Source organism: Mauremys reevesii, linkage group 1 (assembly GCF_016161935.1).
Source record: "Mauremys reevesii isolate NIE-2019 linkage group 1, ASM1616193v1, whole genome shotgun sequence".
Lineage (NCBI taxonomy): Eukaryota > Metazoa > Chordata > Testudines > Geoemydidae > Mauremys > Mauremys reevesii.
Window position 1 is genome coordinate 24326885 of NC_052623.1, and position 20431 is coordinate 24347315.

The 20431-nt window shown below is 43.1% G+C and overlaps 1 long non-coding RNA gene across 1 annotated transcript; it reads left to right on the forward strand.

Annotated features, from left to right (window-relative positions):
• Positions 1-3165: 3165 nt before the first annotated feature.
• On the forward strand, positions 3166-19770 carry LOC120397912. Its single transcript, XR_005594084.1, has 4 exons — positions 3166-3245; positions 6714-6754; positions 15622-15749; positions 19519-19770. It is a non-coding gene; the product is annotated as an uncharacterized LOC120397912 (long non-coding RNA).
• The last annotated feature ends 661 nt before the right edge of the window (positions 19771-20431 follow it).

The following is a 20431-nucleotide window of genomic DNA, read 5'->3' on the forward strand; positions in this document are numbered from 1 at the left end:
ACTGTGTGATTATTGCACTGTCATAGAGTTTATCCAAATTTACCATCCATCATCTTGTACGTCGCTTCTATTTTACAGTGATCTCCCTTTGAAAGCTCTGTGATAGATCATGCTTTTTTTCTTATTTCTAAAAGGAACTGAGATGTTCCACTTGCTTTCTCCATTTTTTTTTAAATCTTCCATTGCTTCTGACTAGTGCTTTTTTTTAAAATGAACTTAGATGTCAACAAAATGGAAAAGACAGAAGAATAGTTTTCAGAGACAAAGGCAGTGTGGGCAGATCGTTCTCTGACATTTCCATTAGTTTCCTTTTCTGAAAGCCTTCCCCCACGACTCAGCAGCAACAACTGAAGTTAGGGGAAATTTGGGTTTTCTTGTTCTGTTTTTAAAATGTAGATCAAGGAGGATTGCCAAAATATTTTCATTTCTGTCAAACATCACACTCTGTTCTCTTGTTCCTAAAAATGATCAGGAGCCACATTTTTTGCCAAAAATAATATCACAGTGCCCCTTTGTCCACAAGTGTGCTTCTGCGACTCCTTAAGAGACCTGGCACAGCTAGACTCCAGTATTATTCATGCCGCCCAAGAAGTGGGCATGACGCCTTGCAGATATTTATAAGATTGCAGATCCCCACCCCAAAAAATTTGCAGTTGATGGTATGAGAATATTATCCAAAATAATTACGGCAAATCTGACTTCTAATGTTGCCCACCCAGACCAAATAGCCACTGATTGTAATGTTTACAATGAATGTACTATGCCTACATGTTTTATTTTATCATATGGCGATATGTTTCTATGTTTAATTTATATTAACAAGAAATAAAAACACAAAGAATTTCTGACTCATATTGCATAGCATCTAAAGACTCCAATGGCAGTCGGAGCCTCATTGCACTGAGCACTGTACAAACACATAGTGAACGACAGCATGTGGCCGTGTAACAGGGCGTGCTCTGCTCCTGGCTTCTAGCATCACAGAAGCCACTCTGACTTCACTAGTTGTGTACCACCACATGTCATGAATGTATGGTCCCGCCACCAACACCTTTACAGGCCTGTGCAGCAGTGCTGCTTATAGTGCCCCTGTGCTTTTCAGCCCTTTCCCCAAAGCCTCAGAGGAGCAGGGGGTCTCCCTTCTCTGAGACTGGGCTCATCTAGCCCTGTTTCCCTGCTCTCTCTCTTCGCCCCCCACACCCCTTCCCATCAGTCCTGAGTTCATGGTCTAATTGGCTCTTTAGCTCATCCAGCCGCCCCCACCTGATTAGATAATTAACTTCAATTGTCCCATCAGCCTTTTTCGGGGGAACTGATTGGGATCAGAATGATCAGAGTGCAGGCTCACCTGTTAATTTTTTGCTGCATTCTGTCACAGATCCCCAGAGTTAGCAATTGAAACAGACAGTATACCCGAAGAAGACCTAAACCAGCAATGCAGGGCACTCGAGACAGTGTTGACACATGATGACATGCGCAATATTGATGCGAGTGATTTAGGTGATGAACTGAAAGCCCTTTCAAGATACATTTCAGCAGGATCAACTCCAAAGGCTGTTCTGGAATATATGTGCACAAATAAGATGACCACCCTCTTTCCAAATGCTTTTGTTGCTCTGTGCATGCTTCTAACACTTCCTGTAACAGTTGCCAGTGGAGAACTCAACTTCTCCAAGCTGCAGTTAATAAAAACACATCTATGCTCCGCAATGACATAGGAGAGGCTGGTCGGCCTTGCAACCATCTCAATAGAGCATGTGCTGGCCCAGACTGGGGACCTTCAGGAAGCAGTTCAAATCTTTGCAACCAAGAAGGCACGGAAAGCACCACTTTGATTATTCAAACAAATAAAAATGCCAGTGTTTACTATGCAGACAAGAAAAGTTACTTTTGCTATTCCTGCGTTTGAAAGTTAAGTGTTACTTAAAATTTTTGAACAAGGCATTTTAAGTTGTTAGTTCACCCTTATTGGGATAGGTAGCAGAGCAGTACCATGAGAGAAGTAGAACAGGAAAAAGGCAGAATTGAGACCTTTCAAAGTTTTGGCCCAAGCGAGGGGACATGGGGGCGTCATTTGAGCTCCACGCCTCAGGTGCCAAAATGTTGTGGGCCGGCCCTGGACTCAGGCCACCAGAAACGCTTGATTTCCAGACAAAAAGCCTTGCGCAAGCATGGAAGCAACAATTGATTGTGTATACAGAGCTGATCATGGGGAATAAATATCAGAAAAATCAAAGTAAAGCTTTTTTTATGATCTCATTGGAGAGAAAGAATGAGGAGTAAAACACTTTTGTCAAGAATAATGCTCAAAAAACACAGGAACACCTGATAAAAATGTCTGAGTACTCTGACTTCTAAGAGAATGAGACTGTGAAAATATTATATTTACCCAAAGCCAAAAAGCAGATTAAGGAATAGATACTTACGTTACAGCATCAACATTGTCTAGAGCTGAGCTAATAACTGATTTGAGGGTTTAATCAGCTGACCCAGAAATTTAAAAAAATAATCAGTTCATTTCAAACCAAAACTGATTTTTTTCCCTTTTTCTCTCCAAAATGAAAAACTGAAAAAAAAATGTCACTTGGGTCAAATGAAACATTTGAAAAATGTCAATTTAAAATTACATTTAGTTTCAAAAATTTTGATTCAAAATGTCATTTCAAATGGTTCATTTAAAAAATGTGCAAATAAAGTATTTTTCATTTGATTTTTCCTATTTTTTTTTCAACTAAAACTATTCAATGAATTTGACCAAATTCATGAATAATTTTCGTGCCCCCCCAAAAATGCACAGGATTTACTATTCACTCAAAAAAAAATTCACCTAACTCTGGCATGTAATTTTGGAGATATTAAAGATTCCATAATTAAAGACAAGATAATTTGTGTGACACATGATTCCAGTTTACAAGGTGTGATGGGGCAAGGCCAGATGGCTATAGAAAAGTAATGGGAGATAGATATATCAGCCCCAGGTTAAACAAATCCCTGGTACCAGGATAAGTAAATGGCAGCTGCTCCAGGTCAATTAAGACACCTGGGGCCAATTAAGATCTTTCCAGAAGGCAGTGGAGATTGCTAGGTTGATTGGGACACCTGAAGCCAATCAGGGGCTGGCTGAAACTAGTTAAAAAACCTCCCAGTTAGTCAGGTGGGTGTGCAGTCAAGAGCTGTGAGAAGTTGTGCTGTTGGAGAGATTGAGCTGTATACACCATACTAGGTACAAGGAAGGAGGCCCTGAGGTAAGGGTGAAGTGGAGCTTGAGGAAGTGGGGGCTGCTGTGGGGAAGTAGCCCAGGGAATTGTATGTGTCCTATTCCTAAAAGGTCAGCTACCATAGCTGATACTGTTAGGTCCCTGGGCTGGAGTAGAGGGTGGGCCTGGGCTCCCCACTTTGCCTCCTGATTAATCACTAAGACTGGGAGACAACTGAGACTGTGCAAGGGAGGAGAGCTTCTCCTCACCTCCCTCGCTGGCTTATGATGAAAATGGCTCAGTAGACTGTGACCCTTGTTTCTAGAAAGAGAAGGGTTAAGGGGAGGGTCACAGTGAGCCTCTGAGGCTAGTGATTTCCATCAGGAAATGCAGGATCCACGGAGACAAGGACTCCCTCCATTCGTGCTGCCTTGTAGAGTGTGAGGCTACATTAACAACGTGTTAACCCTTGAGGGCTCAGCCAAGTTCTAGTTCATCATTTAGCATTAGGGCATTCACTGGGAAATATCCCACCCTCTTCCACCCTCTGACTTCACCACCTCAACCAAGCTTCACAATCATCATTGCTGTGTACAGTATTCAATTATTTGTTTATAGCTTATTCTCTGTGTATATATGTGTGTGTATATATTAGTTTTTCTGGTGAAAAAAATTTCCCTGGAACCTAACCCCCTCATTTACATTAATTCTTATGGGGAAATTGGATTCATTTAACATTGTTTTGCTTAAAGTCACATTTTTCAGGAACATAACTACATTAAGCAAGGAGTTACTGTATAAGAGACCCAAAAATCGGGACTGTCCCTATAAAATTGGAACATCTGGTCACCCTAGCCCCACGCAATCTGGGGTGGATGTCCTGCTCATGGTTTTATGTTTATGAATCCTGCTTATGGCATTTTCCCTAATTAATGATGGGTGACTTCCCTCCTTTCAGTAAACATTTATTTCCTACACTCAAAGTCTGTGCTTGCAAGAAGGGAAGTGTTGCCTCTTAGAGGCACATGGAGTGGTGTGTAATTTTCCCAGGTTACAGGGTGGGGGCTTGAGCCAGTTCTGTGTTGTATGGTTGAAAAGGAACCCCTAGATATTGAACCGGCCCTGGTTGCTGCCGACTCCACCTGGCAGAAGGGTTACATAAAGTTGTCATGCTACAGCTCTTAGAAGTGAATAACTGTTGTGTTTATATACCCGAATAGTAACTGCTAATGGAGCAAAAAAATATTGTAGAGAACAATCCTGCACTGCCTGGAATGTACTAGGGATGAAAAATCACCTCTGTGCAGAGGGCCAGAACAAAAACTCTGCCCTATTTAAGTGATGCCTAAACTTTGTGCTGCACCTCTGCAGAGATGATTTACCCCTTTGACTTAATGAGTCCTTCAGAATCTTCAGTTTCCTTTATTCTATGAAAAAGAGTAATCTGAAGAAAGGTTAAAAACAGATACGTGAAAAATTAAAGGAAACTAATGAAAATTGATTGACACTGTCAACTGTGAACGAACAACAATTGAAATGTGCATATTTAGCTTCTTTGAACTCAAGGAAACTGATTTGATCTATTTCAAACTTTCACCAACCAAAAAAGTTGTTGTCTTTGGGCTAACAGGCATGAGAAATGCCCGGCCAAAAGGATTTTTTAGCAAGCAAAGAAGGAAATGAATTTTAGAATGGGAAGAGACTCCATTAAAAGGGCTGCGGCCGTTACCACATAAAGGAAAACAAGCTTTATAAAGAGTAAATAAACAGATCAGATCCCAACATCTGATGCACTTTCCTCAGATGACAAGTATTCAGAGTGAGCAACAGAAACTTCAGCTCCTAGACTTTGCATTTGTGCAAAAGAAAAAAAACACAAGCATTCTTACTGTCAAGCCAAAACAAAGAACAGAAAGTGATAAAAGTATTTGCTGATGAAACATGTTCAGCTTAAACCTGAAAACATCACTACTCCATGTTAATTAAATCCTGAAAAGTAATTTTCTTTTAAAGACAATATTAATTAAAGGACACTCAGGAAAGAAAGCACTGCAGAGTTATACCTCAAACAACAGAGGTTGTCACTTCACAGTAGGTTCTCAGATCTCACCTACATTATGAATCCCAACACAGAACACTCTCAAAAACAATCTAGATCAACTGATTTGATTAAAAACACTGCCACATACAGCCCTTTGAACACAAATCTCTATTTTTCACTGCAATATTCATTGAAGTTGTTCAGGAGAGGATACACAAAAGCATAACAAGAGCCAGGCTCTTGGCAAATCAGCCACCAAATGTTTTCAAAAAGCAAGAGGGACACACACACACACACACACACAAAAGGCTTAGCCTGCTCCTACACACACAGCTCAACTTCATCCAGTGAACCATGCCAGACCTGCATAATACCTTTCAAGATGGCATGTACAGGTTTTTTGAAAGATGTAATGGCAAGGTTTCATTGCCTATTCCAAAACTACACAAGACCACAAGCTCAAAAGTGATGTTAAATTTTCACTCATTTTTTTTTAAACCATAGATCTTCTGAAGTCATGATGGCAGGCTCCAGCTTCTTCTTATTATTACTTGTGTGTAGTATGGGAGCACCTAGAGGCCGCAGCAGAGATCAGGGCCCCTGTAACAAGGCAGCTGGGCCCCTAAATGAAATCAGGCCCAGCTCTCCTGTTCCAGTCCAGGTGCACTGCAGTGAAATGAAGAGGGCAGAGCCTGACCCTGGGACTTATAAATCAGAGACATCCCAAAGGCAAGAGAGAGTTCAGAACCCAGAGAGGGGAAAGTGCAGAACCCAGACCAAAGGGAGGGAGCTGAGAGAGGTCAGAGGAAGAGCAGAGCTGGGCTGAGAGCTTCAGGGAGGGGATGCCCCTAACGGAGGGAGCGGTGAGAGCTCCCTGGTTGAGCAGTGAAGCCAGATCAGTCCGGTGGAAGCAGAAGGCAGCCAGGCAGTCGGTGGGTCACCTAAAGACTTCCCCAGATGAGGGCTCCATGGACAGAGGGGCTTGAAGGCTGGGAGCAGCAAAATGAGATGCCTGCTGGTTCTCTGAACAGAAGTTGGAGAGCCAGAGAGCTGAAGGCTGGGGAATGATGTAGGGGGATGATGGAGGGGGGAACTTGGTGGTGTCTCTGGGCAAGAGCTGGAACCATACCTGGAAAGGAAACAGTTGCTTGCGTTGTACCTGAAAGCTGGAGCATGGGGAGAGATTCAGAGATTCAGGTGTGGTGATAGAGTGTTGAGACTTGAAAGACTGAATGTAGTGTACGCATTGCGCTGGGGAAATCTGAATTATGGTCATGAGGCCTTTTGTAACAAATTAACCCCTGAACAGCTTGTATGGAGTTACTGGGGACTCTGGAAGAACGGGGAAACTGAGGTGGGTGCAGTGGTCATGCCAGGCTGCTGCTGGAAGGTGCCCCAGGTAGTGGAGAATGCAGGCAGGCAGTCTCCTGAGTCCATATCCAGTACATTAACCATTCTTCTTCTTCTCCTCATAGGTGGGCTGTGATCCCTACCATGTCATAGGCTGCCAGATCTGGTAAGTGGTATGATTTCGTTAGAGGTGGCTGCTATTTTGCAAAGTATTTTTTTTGTGCTATCATAATCATAGTTTCACACAGATGCCAACAGGAGTATAAAACCATCATTCTAAAAGTATATTTTTCAAAACTATGCCATTGCTTAAAAAGAACACCGCATACCTGCATTTTCCGGGCCAGATCCATGCTCTAGCAGAGTTCTACAGTGGTGGCTGTAACAGATCAGTGGCCTTCCATGTGTCAGTTGGATGGTGTGTTAGTGTTGGTGAAAAGCTGGAGATGGAAAGAGACGATTAGACCTAGCACAACTCCATAGGCTTACATCTGTGGGGAAGTGTCAGAGGTCTGTCTTATAGAGTTGCTCAAAAGTTTGAAATTCAAGGAGGAATTGTGGGGGGGGGGGAAGCAGCTAAAGTTTTCCTCCCATTATTCAAAAATTCACTCTAAAAAGCACATTAACCTGGCAATAATACCAGGTAGGCAGTAGTGAGTGGAGACTGTTTTTACTAAACTTGTTACTTCATCCTCCCATCTATCCCCACCCAATCTGTCTGTTTTGTCCACCTGTTGCATCGTCCCTCAGCTGCAAATTGTGAGCTCTCTGGAGCAGAGAATATGTCTGCACTGAAAAAAAAAAAAACCATATGTTGGCAGCAAATCTCAGAGCCCAGGTCAACTGACTTGGACTCACAGGGCTCATATTGTGGGGCTAAAAATAGCAGTGCAGATATTCCCACTCAGGTGGAAGCTCAGGCTCTGAAACTCCATGAGCAGGGAGGGTCTCAGTCGGGTATAAAGCCCAAGTAGGAATGTCTTTTTAGCCCCTAATGTGAGCCTGAATCAGCTGACCCGAGCTCTGAGACTCACTGCCACTGGGATTTTTTTTTGCAGTGTAGACAAACTTTCCTATGTGTCTGTCCAGGAGGCACTGTACAGGAGTTCCTAGGCACTCCTCTAAATCTACTACTAAGAAAATAATCTGTCAAGCTTGTGTTGAGTTAAATGTTTCACAAAGTTCTACTGAATTCAAAGAGGCAATGCTAGTTTACACTAGCTGAGGGATTAGCCTAATGCAGAGTGCCATGGAGTCTACAACTGATAACAAGCCTTCAGCTCAAATTGTTTATTGTGCTCATCAATTGGTAATTCTGGCTCTGACCTGGTAACTTAATTTAAACATGGCTGTGACAAATATCCCCTGGTGTCCAAAGGAAATGTAAGGCCCTCCACCCTTATTTTAGCTGCAATATAATCTCACCATTTGGATGGAGTGCACTGTTTATTTGACTGGAGTATCTTTCACTCAATGGAGAAGAGTCATCAGTAGAGCTGGGGGGAAAAATTGGTGAACAGAGAATTTGCTGAAAAATGCTTTTGGGGAGCCACCAAAACCATTCTTAAATTCACGTCAAATAGTTTCAGCTGAACAAAACCCGAAAAATCTGAAAACAAAAATTTGGGAAATGTTGAAACCATTTGTTTTGAAAATTTTATTTCAAACTAACATTTCATTGTCATTTCAAATTGAGACTTGAAATATTTGACCTGAACAATTTTTGTTCAGTTTTTTCTTTTGTCATGAAAGAGAAAACATTCCATTTTGGTTCAAAATGAATTGAATTTTTCTTTATTATTATTATTAATTTTTTTTTTTAAGTAAAGTCACCGAACCAAAAAAACTCAATACTTGGCTCGGGTCTGGTCTTCAGAAAGGAGGATATAATTAAAAAATGAATACACATTGAAGCAAAAACATATATACTCATATCCAGACAGCTGTGATAGAAATCTTCTTATTCATCCTCTTGCACTTATCCTGCCTTTGCAAATTTTCTTGCTCCTAGCTAACACATCTTCCCCTTATAATATTTACCTCTTTCTTGATGCACATCATAAATGTAAAATTCGGGAGAGGATTTCAGTGCTTTATTTATGTGTCTTTACAAATCATCCATAACAGTGAAAATGATTCCCAAGCAGGACAGAGCAAGGCCTATGCAACACTTTAGTACCACACAGCCTTGTATTGGGCCCCCTTCTGTGCAGAGGAAGGAGGACTGTCCAGTGGTTAGGGGGCTAACCTGGGATTCATTAGAGAAAAGTGTTCCATTCCTTTTGTGACCTTGGGCAAATCACTTAGTCTCTCTGTGCCTCAGTTCCCCATCTGAAAAATGGGGATAACATTATACATTATAACAGGATGAAAAAAATGAAAGCTTATGAGGCTCTGAGATTTAACAGAGGCCATAGACTGGAGGCCATAGAAGCGTTCTTGCCAGATAGGGAGTGAATTTTACCCAAAAGCCCATGCACAGATTTCCATTGACTTCAGTGGTTCTACGCTTTGTGGATGTCTAGGGAGATTGTCCCCATAGAACAGGACTGGTGTTTGTCTACTTGAAAAAGTATCCTCTGTGTGCATGCATTATGTAAAACTGAGCTATTCAAGTGACACATGCCACACAGCAGCTGATTTGAAGACAATGCTTAGCCATTTCATGCTACTTCTTTAACAATGAATAGGCTTTTGTCTAATATGTGGACCAAATACCAGCAATGTGTGTTTGAATGACCCTTTGTAAACAAAGGTTGCAGATGCTCCTCTACCCACCCGCATTTTCAAGAACTGATTGTAATGGAAGAGCAGCCAAACCCAAGTCTGGATCCTGCTCCCATTGGAGTCAATGGCAAAACTATCACTGACTACAGTGAGAGCTGGATCGGGCCCTCAGTTTTGTTTGAAAACAATGGTCACAGCGTGTTTTAGACTGGGCAGTGCTACTATCGACATGAAGGTCATTTTAACCGTCATATGGTACATGCTCAAAAAGAGAGCTTATAAAGGAACAACTAACAGACCTTTAACTATAGCATAGTAGTTGGGTGCCACTCTAATATCTTTCTGAGGGGATACTGAATTTAATTTATACATAGGTAGCAGGTAAATTGATCACAAATGCCTCCCACAGCTCCTTATTGCACCACTTGTTTTTTTAATTTTTGCACTTTAATGTTGCCAGTGTTTCTTGCTCTAATCTCATTCTTGCCTCTGCAAGAACTCCAGCCTTCTGTGCGCCCTGATTTGCATCTTGAAATTCCAGTAATCTCCCTTTCTACTTCCTTCTGTGGGTACCCATAAAACCTCCATCTGTGTTAAAAAATTAATACTAATGGGCAGATTGAGTATCAAAAAAGTTCCTAGTCCAGCTTCAAATAAATCTTGGGGATTTTATTAAAATCTTTTTAATGGCCACTGTCAAAGAGGACCCTGTAATTCTCAGAGAAAATGAGCTGCTGTATTTCTTCCAAATAAGTATTTGATTTTGTTTGAATGGAAAACAGCCCTGAGCTAAAACAATAGACAAACTAATTGTCTAAAACCAAATTAGTTAAAACTCATCAGATCAGCTTATTTATGGAATATGCAATACATGTGGCATGTTTTACCTCAGAACAAGAAATCCAACTTTGTAGTTTGTTTTACTGATCATCCTACCACAAGAGGCTCATACATTAACTGGTTCAGTCATTGCTTTAACAGCTTTATCTCAGAGGAAAAAAAGGATTATATTAGTCTAGGGACTTTTATGGCTTGTTTTTTTGGATTATAAGCAATATGGATTATAAGCAATAGTAACTGAAGTGTGATTACTATAATCACACATTACAAATACAGTAGCTGGGCCAGCATAAAATGTAATCTGGAAAACTCTCATGATTTATTCATCGCTTTCCCCATGATCTGTGCATCTGATCTAGAGATAAATTCAAATTGCCTTCTCTCCATTTCAAAGTAGGAAATATTTTTAATAGATTCCGGTAGTGAAGTGAATTAATAATGTGCCAGTCTGCAGGTCAGGTAACAAATACACAACCAGAGTTTGTTCAGAAGTTCTTGGGCTAACTTCAGCATACAAATGTAGTCATTTTCTCATCTTTAATGGGCAAGCTCTATCTAAGTCAGCAGTTGGAAACACTAGGTCTGATTCTCCACTCCCTCATATCAGTTTTATGCCAGTGCAACAGCTCTGACTTCAGTGGAGTTACTGGAAAGTTACACCTGAGTAAATGAAAGGACAATGTTATGGCAAGGACAATCAGGCCCTCTCTTTTTATTTAATAAGACCCTGACTGAGGAAACCACTTAAGCACGTGCTTAACGTTAAGCACATCTTTAAGTCCTATTATGCACGTACTTAAGTGGACTGGGATCTAAATCAGGAAACTAGTGAAGATGTGTAAAGCATAGGTTTACTGGGTTTTCTTCCCAGTTATGCCTCCGACTTACCATTGTACCTTGGAAAGTCACTGACTTTCTTCAATCCCTCAGTTTATCTACCTGTAAAAGGCTAGTTTCTTACTATGTTAGTACAGCACTTAGTACAGTGGGGTCCCAATCTAGTCGGAGGCCTCCAGGCTCTACAGCATTGCTAATAATAATAAAATATAAAGTGGCCATGATACTAACCACCACCAAGTGAACTGTGAGGTGTACTTAATTTAGGTTAACTGAACTATCAGACTGTGAACTGTCAGACAGACAATGCTATGGGAAGTGAGCATGTCTTTTGGTTGAGACATGTCAAATGCCAGTTTGACTTGGGCCCCTGAAACAGCAGACCCTATTAAAACTAAGGGATACTCCTTTATCACAAGTGGCAGAAATATATGGATGTTAAAATATTATGATCATGAAGTCTGATGTCCTGCATAACACAGGCTAGAGAACTGCACCATGTGGTTCCTGTTCGGGGTTCAGTCTTACAAAGAGAACCACGGTAATGTTACATTCAGGCTTTGCTGCCACATAAGCTCTCTCATCATGCACTTCTTGAAAGTAGAGTTCTCTAAGTTCCTGTTCAAAAATCACGGCATAGTGCCCCCTACTGGGAAGCAATTTGCCATAACATTTCCAGCCTTGAGCCCATAACTTCTTGTTGAGCTGCAGCATAAATTTTAGAAAGATATGCAATATCCTTTTAAGGACTCCAAGTGATGCTATATCCTTAGGTAAATTGAGACAATGGTTAATTACCTTCACTGTAAAAAAAAAAATGTGCTGCCTATCTTCAGCTTCCAGCCATTGCAACTGGTGATGCTTCTTTCTGCTAGAAGCTACACAGCTTCTATTAGGAATCTTCTCCCCATGCAGGTACTTATAGACCATGATCGTGTCACCATCTCTTTCTAAGCTATATAGATTGAGCTTCTTTAGACTTTCATTATAAGGCATGTTTTCCAAACCTCCTTCTACTGTAGCTCTTTTCTGAACCCTTCCCAATACTCTCCTCTCTTCCTTCTGGGTTCTATGCTAGATGCAATAGATGCATGGTTTAGGTGATGACTGTTATGGATGGAAAGCTGAGTAATTCCTATATTGTGGATTTATGCCACTGAAAAGGTGGAAGTTGCCATACCAACTCTAAGAGGCTAATTAATTAAGATGAGCTATTATGAGCAGGGAAAAAAGAACTTTTGTAGTGATAATCAAGATGGCTCGTTTCAGACAGTTGACAAGAAGGTGTGAGGATGCTTAACATGGGGAAATAGATTCAATATATTACCAAGAGTGTTCATCTACTGTATCATGCTGTGTTGTGTCACTAGAAAAAGTCAGATCACTGTAGGTAACAATGAAATGCTAGTGGTTAAAGTTATTGGAGCCCCTGTCCATCCAGGAACTTAAGTGCGTGCCTAACTAAGTTTAAACACAAGAGTAATCCCAATGACTCATATACTTAAAGTTAGGCTTGTGCTTAAATATCTCGCTGACCTGGGTGCTAGGAAATGGGATAGTGAATGGTAATTATGGAAACCTATGTTATAAAACCAGGATTCCCCACCCCCTATGCTTTTTTATTACTTTATCCCATTGACACTTCAGTTCTTTATTACCACCAAGAAACTATTTATGGGCCCAATCCAATGCCCATTGAAGATGGAGTCTTGCCATTGGGAACAGAGTTGGGCTTAGGCCCTGTATGAACTAGGACATTAATAAAGTCATTATCTTCTCGTGATAACTTCCACATTCACTGCAACCTCACAGCTGACCACTTTCAAATATTTTTGGGTGTCATTTTCCCAGATCAGTGTTTGCAGCCAGTTAGTCTAGAAACATGCATATCATACAAATGGCGTGACAATCTGTTATTGTTTATCAGACCATCGGCATGAATTGCTAAAGTAATTCAGCATAGTTTGATTGAAAATCTGACAAGTCTCCAAAGCTAGTCCAAAGGGACATCTGGCAGGCTGGTGTTTGAGTATCTGGGCTGGTTTTATTTACTTTTGCAGGAAAAGAAACATTCAAACACATCTTTGCTAAAACACAGCAGGGAATTTCCCCTTCCAGGGGCAATTTTCTTTGCTTAGTGTTAACTGTCAAAGTGGCTTTTAGACAGGGCCACCCAAAGGGGGCGGGCAAGTGGGGCAATTTGCCCCAGGCCCCGAGCCCCGCAGGGGCCCCGCAAGCCGCTCTGGGTCTTCGGCGGCAGGTCCTCCAGTGCAGCGGAAGACTCGGAGCGAGTGAAGGACCTGTCGCTGAAGTGCTGCCGAAGCCTCGGAGCACCGCCTGGTGAGTACAAGCACCACAAGCGGTGGGGAAAAAAAAAAGCCACGATCGGTGGCACTTAGGCTTCTCTACCGCCACCCTTCATTCTTCGGCAGCAATTCGGCGGTGAGTCCTTCCCTCCGAGAGGGACCCGCTGCTGAATTGCCACCAAAGACCCGGCCCTGCCCCAGGCCCACTGAATCCTCTGGGCAGCCCTGCCTTTAGAGGGTCGCATGAAGGGCCCAATTGTGAATTGCCTTACACTTGTGTAGCAGCATGGGGCAGAAGAGCAGACTCCACAGGATTCTTATGTATGTGGACAGGGATCGGGCAAATACATCTGCACCATCACCACCCCAAAAGCAAGGAAACCAGGAACCGGATTTTGAGACTCAGAATTACATGGTCCATTTCCTGGTCTGCTCCTGCAGCAGTGTACCTACATGTTGCCCCTTGCTCAGGGCTTGCAGCAAAGTCACAAGTGAATTGTTAAGGAGCTGTATTGAAAGGGTATATGATGGCTGCCTTCTTGGCCCAATGCACTAGGAACTACAGCGGGGCAGGGCTGGATTAACTTTTTGTGGGCCTGGCACCAAACATATTTGTGGGCCCCCCTGGGGAATGATTGTAAAAGGGGCCGGGGGTAAAAGCATAGTGGGGCAGGAGTTAGGGTTGGTCTCTGGAGCAAGGGAGGGGTCAGGGGTAAACTGCAAGCACAGCAGGGCTGGGGAGGGGGTAAACAGTATCCCCCCCACCCTGGCCCACATAGAGCGGGTACCTACCTGGTTCTAGCCCATTCTCTTTGTCTCTCTCTGCACTGAGCTGCCCCTCCTCCCGCAGCAGCAGGACAGGTTCTCTTCCAGCCCTCTGGGGTGCATGTTGGGAGTGGGAGGAGCGGAGGCTAATGTGGTTACTCCTATAACCGGACATTTAGTTTCCAGTCAGCACTGCTAACCGGACACTCAGGTCCCCTTTTCTGCTGGAGTTTCCAGTCTAAAACTGGATACCTGGCAACAGGGCTGCCAGAAAAGCCTGAGTGGGGGGAGAGGGGGAATCAATCATTTTTAAAAGTAAGAGGGCTAAGCCTTAAGGGGTGGGGCAAGTGGTGGGTGGGCTAGGGAGTGGAGAGGAGTTAGTAGGCAGGTCCACGTCTGCTGTACTGCCCAGGTAGGTTGGAGACTGTGGGGATCAGCTGACACAATATCCAGGGCCAGAGCAAGGATATTTTGCACTGTTGGTTAAACTTCCACATTGCGCCCCCCCCCCCCCCCCCCCGAGCATTGCTTATTATAAATTTTCAAAAATGAATACAGTGGAGTCACATCTTATGCGGGGATTAAGTTCTGAGGTCAGCATGTAAGAGGAAAATCGCATATAGTGAAAATTACCATAAAGTACAGTACACACTAGAACAGGAGTCCTCAACCTACGGCATGGGTGCCAAAGGTGGCACGCGAGCTGATTTTTGATGGCAGGCTACAGGTCCTGGCCACCGCTCAGCCAGCCGGGGTCCTGGCCGCCAGATCCACTTAGCCTCCTGGCAGCCTGGGTGAATGGAACCACAGACCGGCAGCAGGCTGAGCCGCACCGGCAGCTGGGACCTCAGCCTGCTGCCAGCCGGGGTCCGAGCGCCAGCTCTGCTCAGCCTCCTGCAGGTCTGGGTGAACGGAACCCCAGGCCGGCGTACGGAGCCCTGGGTGAACGGAACATAAATCATCAATAAATAAATAAATCATCAATTTCAAATTTAATATTAAATAGGTTTATTTTTAAAAATACCTGTATTTAATTTAAATAAAAACAATCTGATTTTTAAATAATTAATTTGTAACCATCCTGCTGCTAATTAAGGTACTTATCTGGGAGGTAGTAGATCCTTCCTTTGAATAAGGCTATAGAGGCATCTGAGTTCAAGTCCCTGGCCACATAAAAAAAAAATCAATTATTTGCCCAGGGACCTGCAGATCTGAAAGCATGAGGTGCTACAGTTTGAGCTAAAGAGACAGCCTCTGTAGTTGGGGGGCTGTAGCAACTCATTTCCTCTGCAGATCTCAACACAGTGGAGGACTTCTAACACACACTCACCAGTGGGTTATAAATGCATGGGAAGGTAAGTGCAAGACACACCTGTTTATTCATAGATTGCAGAGTCATAAGAGATCATTGTGAACATCTAGTCTGACCTACTGCATAACATAAGCCATAGAACTTCCCCAAAATAATTCCTGTTGGACCTTGTCTTCTCTAATAAACATAAATATGAATGTATGTGTAAGAATAAAAATGTAAAAAATTTACATGCTTTTTCCTTAGGGAGAGGAAGAAGAGAGAAGGAAAGAAACACGTGTGACAGATGGTATTCATACTGATGAATTCACCACCAGAACAGCCTCCAATACCACAGTGATAGGAGCAGTAGAAGAACTGAACAGAATAAAATGGTAGGGAAAGTAGGTAGTCAGTGATAGAGTGGGTTGGAGGGACTATACTGAAGGTAAAAAAAAAAAAGGGCAGAAAAAATTTAATTATTAATCCTACAGTCATTGAGAGGTCCCAACCAAGATTGCACTCCCATGACATGAGGCACTCTGCAAACATATGGTGAGAGAGCCCCAATCAGATCAATTTACAATCTAAATCGATAGACAAAGGGTAGGAAAAGAAAGAGAGACTTGCCTAAGGTCACACAACAGGTCAGTGGCAGAGCCAGCAATAGCATCCAGCTCTCCTGGCTCACAAGCCTGTCCTCAGTCCACTGGGCCAGACCAGGGCCACCTAGAGGATTCAGGGGGCCAGGGGCAAAGCGGGGGAGCTGCGGCACTTGTACTCACCCGGCGGCAGTCCGGGTCTTTGGTGACATTTCGGCGGTGGGGGGCCCTTCAGTCGCTTCGTGTCTTCCGCAGCACTGAAGAGCCCCCCGCCGCCGAAATGCCGCCGAAGACCCGGACTGCCGCCGGGCCAATGCTTGCGGGGCCCCTGCGGGGTCCAGGGCTCCACGTCCTCAAAAGATTTTTCTTCAGCTAATGAGCACACTCACAGGTTAATTGTTTGACATAAGTGGAGGAAATTTAGAACTCAACTAATGTTATCAGAGGATTTAAGAAAAAAAACAAACAGGAATCTTAGGTGATATTTTTATATTAGAATTAAGGTGAAGTATAGGAACATGTAACTACAGTCGTCTCCATCCTAATCTCGTCTCTTTGTATAATACAAAGGTGTTATTGTAACCCATACAGCTGAATCATGAGCCCTGCGAAAAGTGCAGAGCACAGTAGCACTGGACTAAGGACTTTACACAAAGGTTACAGATTACTTCCATCTTCACAAGCCTCCACCCACTTTACCCATGGGCCTGGTTGCAGGGAACAAACTTGGAATCCAAACCAGCTTTAATAAAAGGATCTGCTACTTATCTTTTTATAGAAGTCTATAGATGAGCCATTTGGGCTGTGAGATTTATCAGAAGGCGGTAAATGAACGGCATTAAGTATTTACAGGTTTATCTAACTGGCTCTATATATGAGCGTCTAGTTTAAGTATTTTCCTAAAACTTTTTTCCCCAGTTTTAGTTGCTGAGATCACAAAGGATTTGGGAGCAAGTTTCAATCCTAATAGCAACATCTTTGGTATTAGTTTCTCCTAGTTCCAATTTAATTTCATATAAATCCTTGAGATCTGGTCCGTTTAAGAATCTTATCTAAAGAAGATAGATATATCAGTACTGAATCTTTAACTAGAATGCAATTAAAAAAAAACATTAACAGTCAGGAAAATCAAATGACCTCTACCATTTTGAGGGCATCCCATCTTCCTCAGTTTGAAGAATCATTAGGTTTATTAAAATGAGTTCTCCAACCTTTTGACATGAAGAATATCCTTAATTAAGATAGGGATATAGTGCCCTTTCTCAGTGAATGCAGACAATATGATAAAAATGCATATGATCTGACCATGTATAATGAGCAAAACGACTACTAGAAAAAACAACAATGGCTTTGAAACTAGAAAATAATTCTCGCATAGACAGAATGCAATTGATTCACCATTGCCTCAACGGAGTTACATCAGCATAAAACTAGAGTAAGGCAATGGTGATTCAGGGCCTATGAAGTACAGAATAAACGGTGTAGGGTAAAATTTTAGCACAACCTGCAGTGCTTGTCAGGCGGGTCTTCCGTGACTCAGCCCTCCGGCTGAGTCACACTCTGTCCATGTGTGAAACAAACAACCCCCTTCCGGGTTAGACAATCCAAAATGTCCTGCAGCCCTTCCTGGGCTCAGACTGTGAACAGTCCCAACAGGGCCTGCAACGGTACCCTCAGTTGGTGTGTCTTTTTCTGCAGCCTTCCCTAGGCTCAGCCTTTAACCAGTCCAACAGGGCACATCACTGTACCCTTGCTTGGTCCAGCTAAATTGCAAGGCTCCTATTCTGGGGTTGAACACGTCCCAAGGGCTTCTTCCCTGGGGACTCCTTGTCTCTACTTGAGTCCTCAGTGACCCCCAGCCTTCCTGCTGAGCCGCCCCTCTTGGACTCAGTTTGCTGACCACATCCCCCCACTGAGTCACTCCCAGTAACTACCTGCTTAGCCCCTTGCAGCTCCTGCAGCCAGCCCTGCTAGCAGCTGCTCTGTCCAGCCTTTCAGGTCCTGCAGCTAGCCAGGAGCACCTCTTGCTCCCCAAGTCCCTGCAAGCAGACTGAACTTGCTCTGGCCCTGCAGGTCCCTTTATAGGAGCCTGCTAGGCCTTGATTGGCTGCTTCTGCAGCCCCTCTTATTAGCTATGTCCCACGCAGCTTTTCTGGGCAGCCTGGAGGACCTCTCTATTGATCTTTTCTGGGGCATGTTAAGGCAGGGCCATGAGGCCTCCAGCAGGGGACCTCCAGACCTAGTCCACCCCGTCACAATATCCCATGCTGGTCAAGAAACCAAGATGTTAATGCGGGTACTGCTAACCAATGCCGATTGGCAGCCTCACAAAAGTTGGGAAAATAAAAGCTCTGGGAAGGTGGGGGGTGGGGGAGGTAGCTGGCAGAGGAGGCATAAGGCTGGAGAAGGGAAATCCTACCAGAAAAATGCTGAAAAAGCACCCAAACACAGCACCTGAGAAGGGATGACTGGACCAACAGGCTGAAAGGCCTACAGAAACCAGGAGAGATAGGAAGAAGCTCAGGACATGACTGTAGTTGTTAAGCCTTGACTCCCCCCACCTATCTTAAGGACTCTGAGCTCGAACCCTGTGGAGTGGGTGGGCCTGTGTTCTCCTACCAACCCCTTGAGAGACTTAAGAATAGAGGGGAGTGTTTTCTGGCCCCTGGGGCACCAGGAACTCACTAACTGAAGTGCAATGCTCCGTTTGGCCAAAGGGGATGCTGTTGCACTGAAACACTGGCCCACATTGCCCAAAAGAATAATCATCAGGCATATGCTGCCTCCTCTTTAAACATTTGTCCCAGTTCTTCATCTGCATGTTGGCAGTATATACCTCTGGAAATTATTGGCAGAGAGAATCAGGCAGAACAGAGTTGACTGGGGGTCCCATTCGGCTTTTAATGGGAGCTGCACCATAACAGATACTAGGTATTTCTTCAAGAACTAACGGCTTGTACACTCAGATAAACAGAACGTACAATCTCCTCTGTAATGACACCTTCTGTACACGCCCAGTAATGTTACAAAAGAGGAAGGAGAACAGCAACAAGCAGAGTGCTAAAACATTGTGATTCGTACCGATTAAAATAGGCCTTTGACTTAGCAATAAAAAAGGCAAGCACAGTAGAAGTTAAGCATACATACCGTCTGGAAGACGGGGAGCTGCAGCAAGCAGCACCTATGTTATGGCTACAGTTGTTTGACTCTGCTAAAGCTAAAGGGACAGACCCAAAATGGTATGCTGGGGGAAAAAAGTTCTCATAAGAAAGCAGCACTTCTCTGGGAATAACTGTGGACATAGCTGCTGCCCTTCATTATTGACAAATGTAAGAAACAATTAAACTCCTTTATGGAGACAGATAGCTGAAACAATAGCAGCCTCCACCCAAAATACAGGTATGTATCACCACTCAAAACAAAGGTACGTGCAAGGCACATGTGGAGGGAGAAGATTCACTGTGTATTTTTTGGTAGAGGGGTGTGTGTGTCTGTGGGGAAAAAAGGATAAACAGCAGACCTGCTCAGAGAGAATTATTATTTATTATTTGTATTACTGTAGGAGCCCAGTCAAGGACCAAGACTCTGTTGTAAGCAGCACAAAGCTAGAACAAACTCTGGGAGGAAGGTCCTGAGAAAGAAACAGAGATTTTGGGGCTGAGTGCTGGCTGAAAGAGGTTTGGGACTGTGAGCAAAGAAACAGCTTCCCGTTCTATGATTCCTGCTGTGTTCCATGAAAAAAGGATTTTGTACATTTTTTGAAAATAAAAGGATTGCATCAAAGAAATACCTGATTCCAACATCAATTTCTCCTCCTAACCAAAACAACCACCGGGAAACCAAATTTTGCCTAACCGCCTAGGTTTTTGTTGAATGCTGTCCCCTATAGAGGTTTGGAATTTTACGTGTTTTCTTACAAAATACAGAGCTTTCAATTCTACTTCTGATTGTTGCGAGTCAGCTTTAAAACAGTTGTACAACAAAGCAAGGCTATAAAGTAGCATCTTAATTTAAAGGTTTTGCAATGAGGGTTAACTGATAATGAAAATGAAAAGAGATGCTGTAAGCGATTAAGAGCTGAGAGCATTTGGGAAGGAAGCAAATTAAGATTCTCGAATTAAGAGACATAATATTTAGAGTTTAAAATATGATTTCTCCCTTCTCACTCCCTGACTAAAGAGAAAGACAGGACACGACAGCCTACTTTACTTTTCACGAATATTTTTGCACTGGGTTCTCCTGAGCTATGGATGTTGCTGAACTGGTTTATGTTGTTGATTTCTCAGGTCTTGTCCAAAGTAAGACTAGTCCATTCCACATGTGTACTCAAATACCTTTCAGATGAATAGGAGTGAAAGTTCATTTGTATCCATTACAGGGGCTTTGTTCATCCCCTACAGTTAATTGAAAGTCAGCATTTCAATGATTAATCCCTATTGTCCAGTTTTATAATTCAACCATATATTTGAACTAGT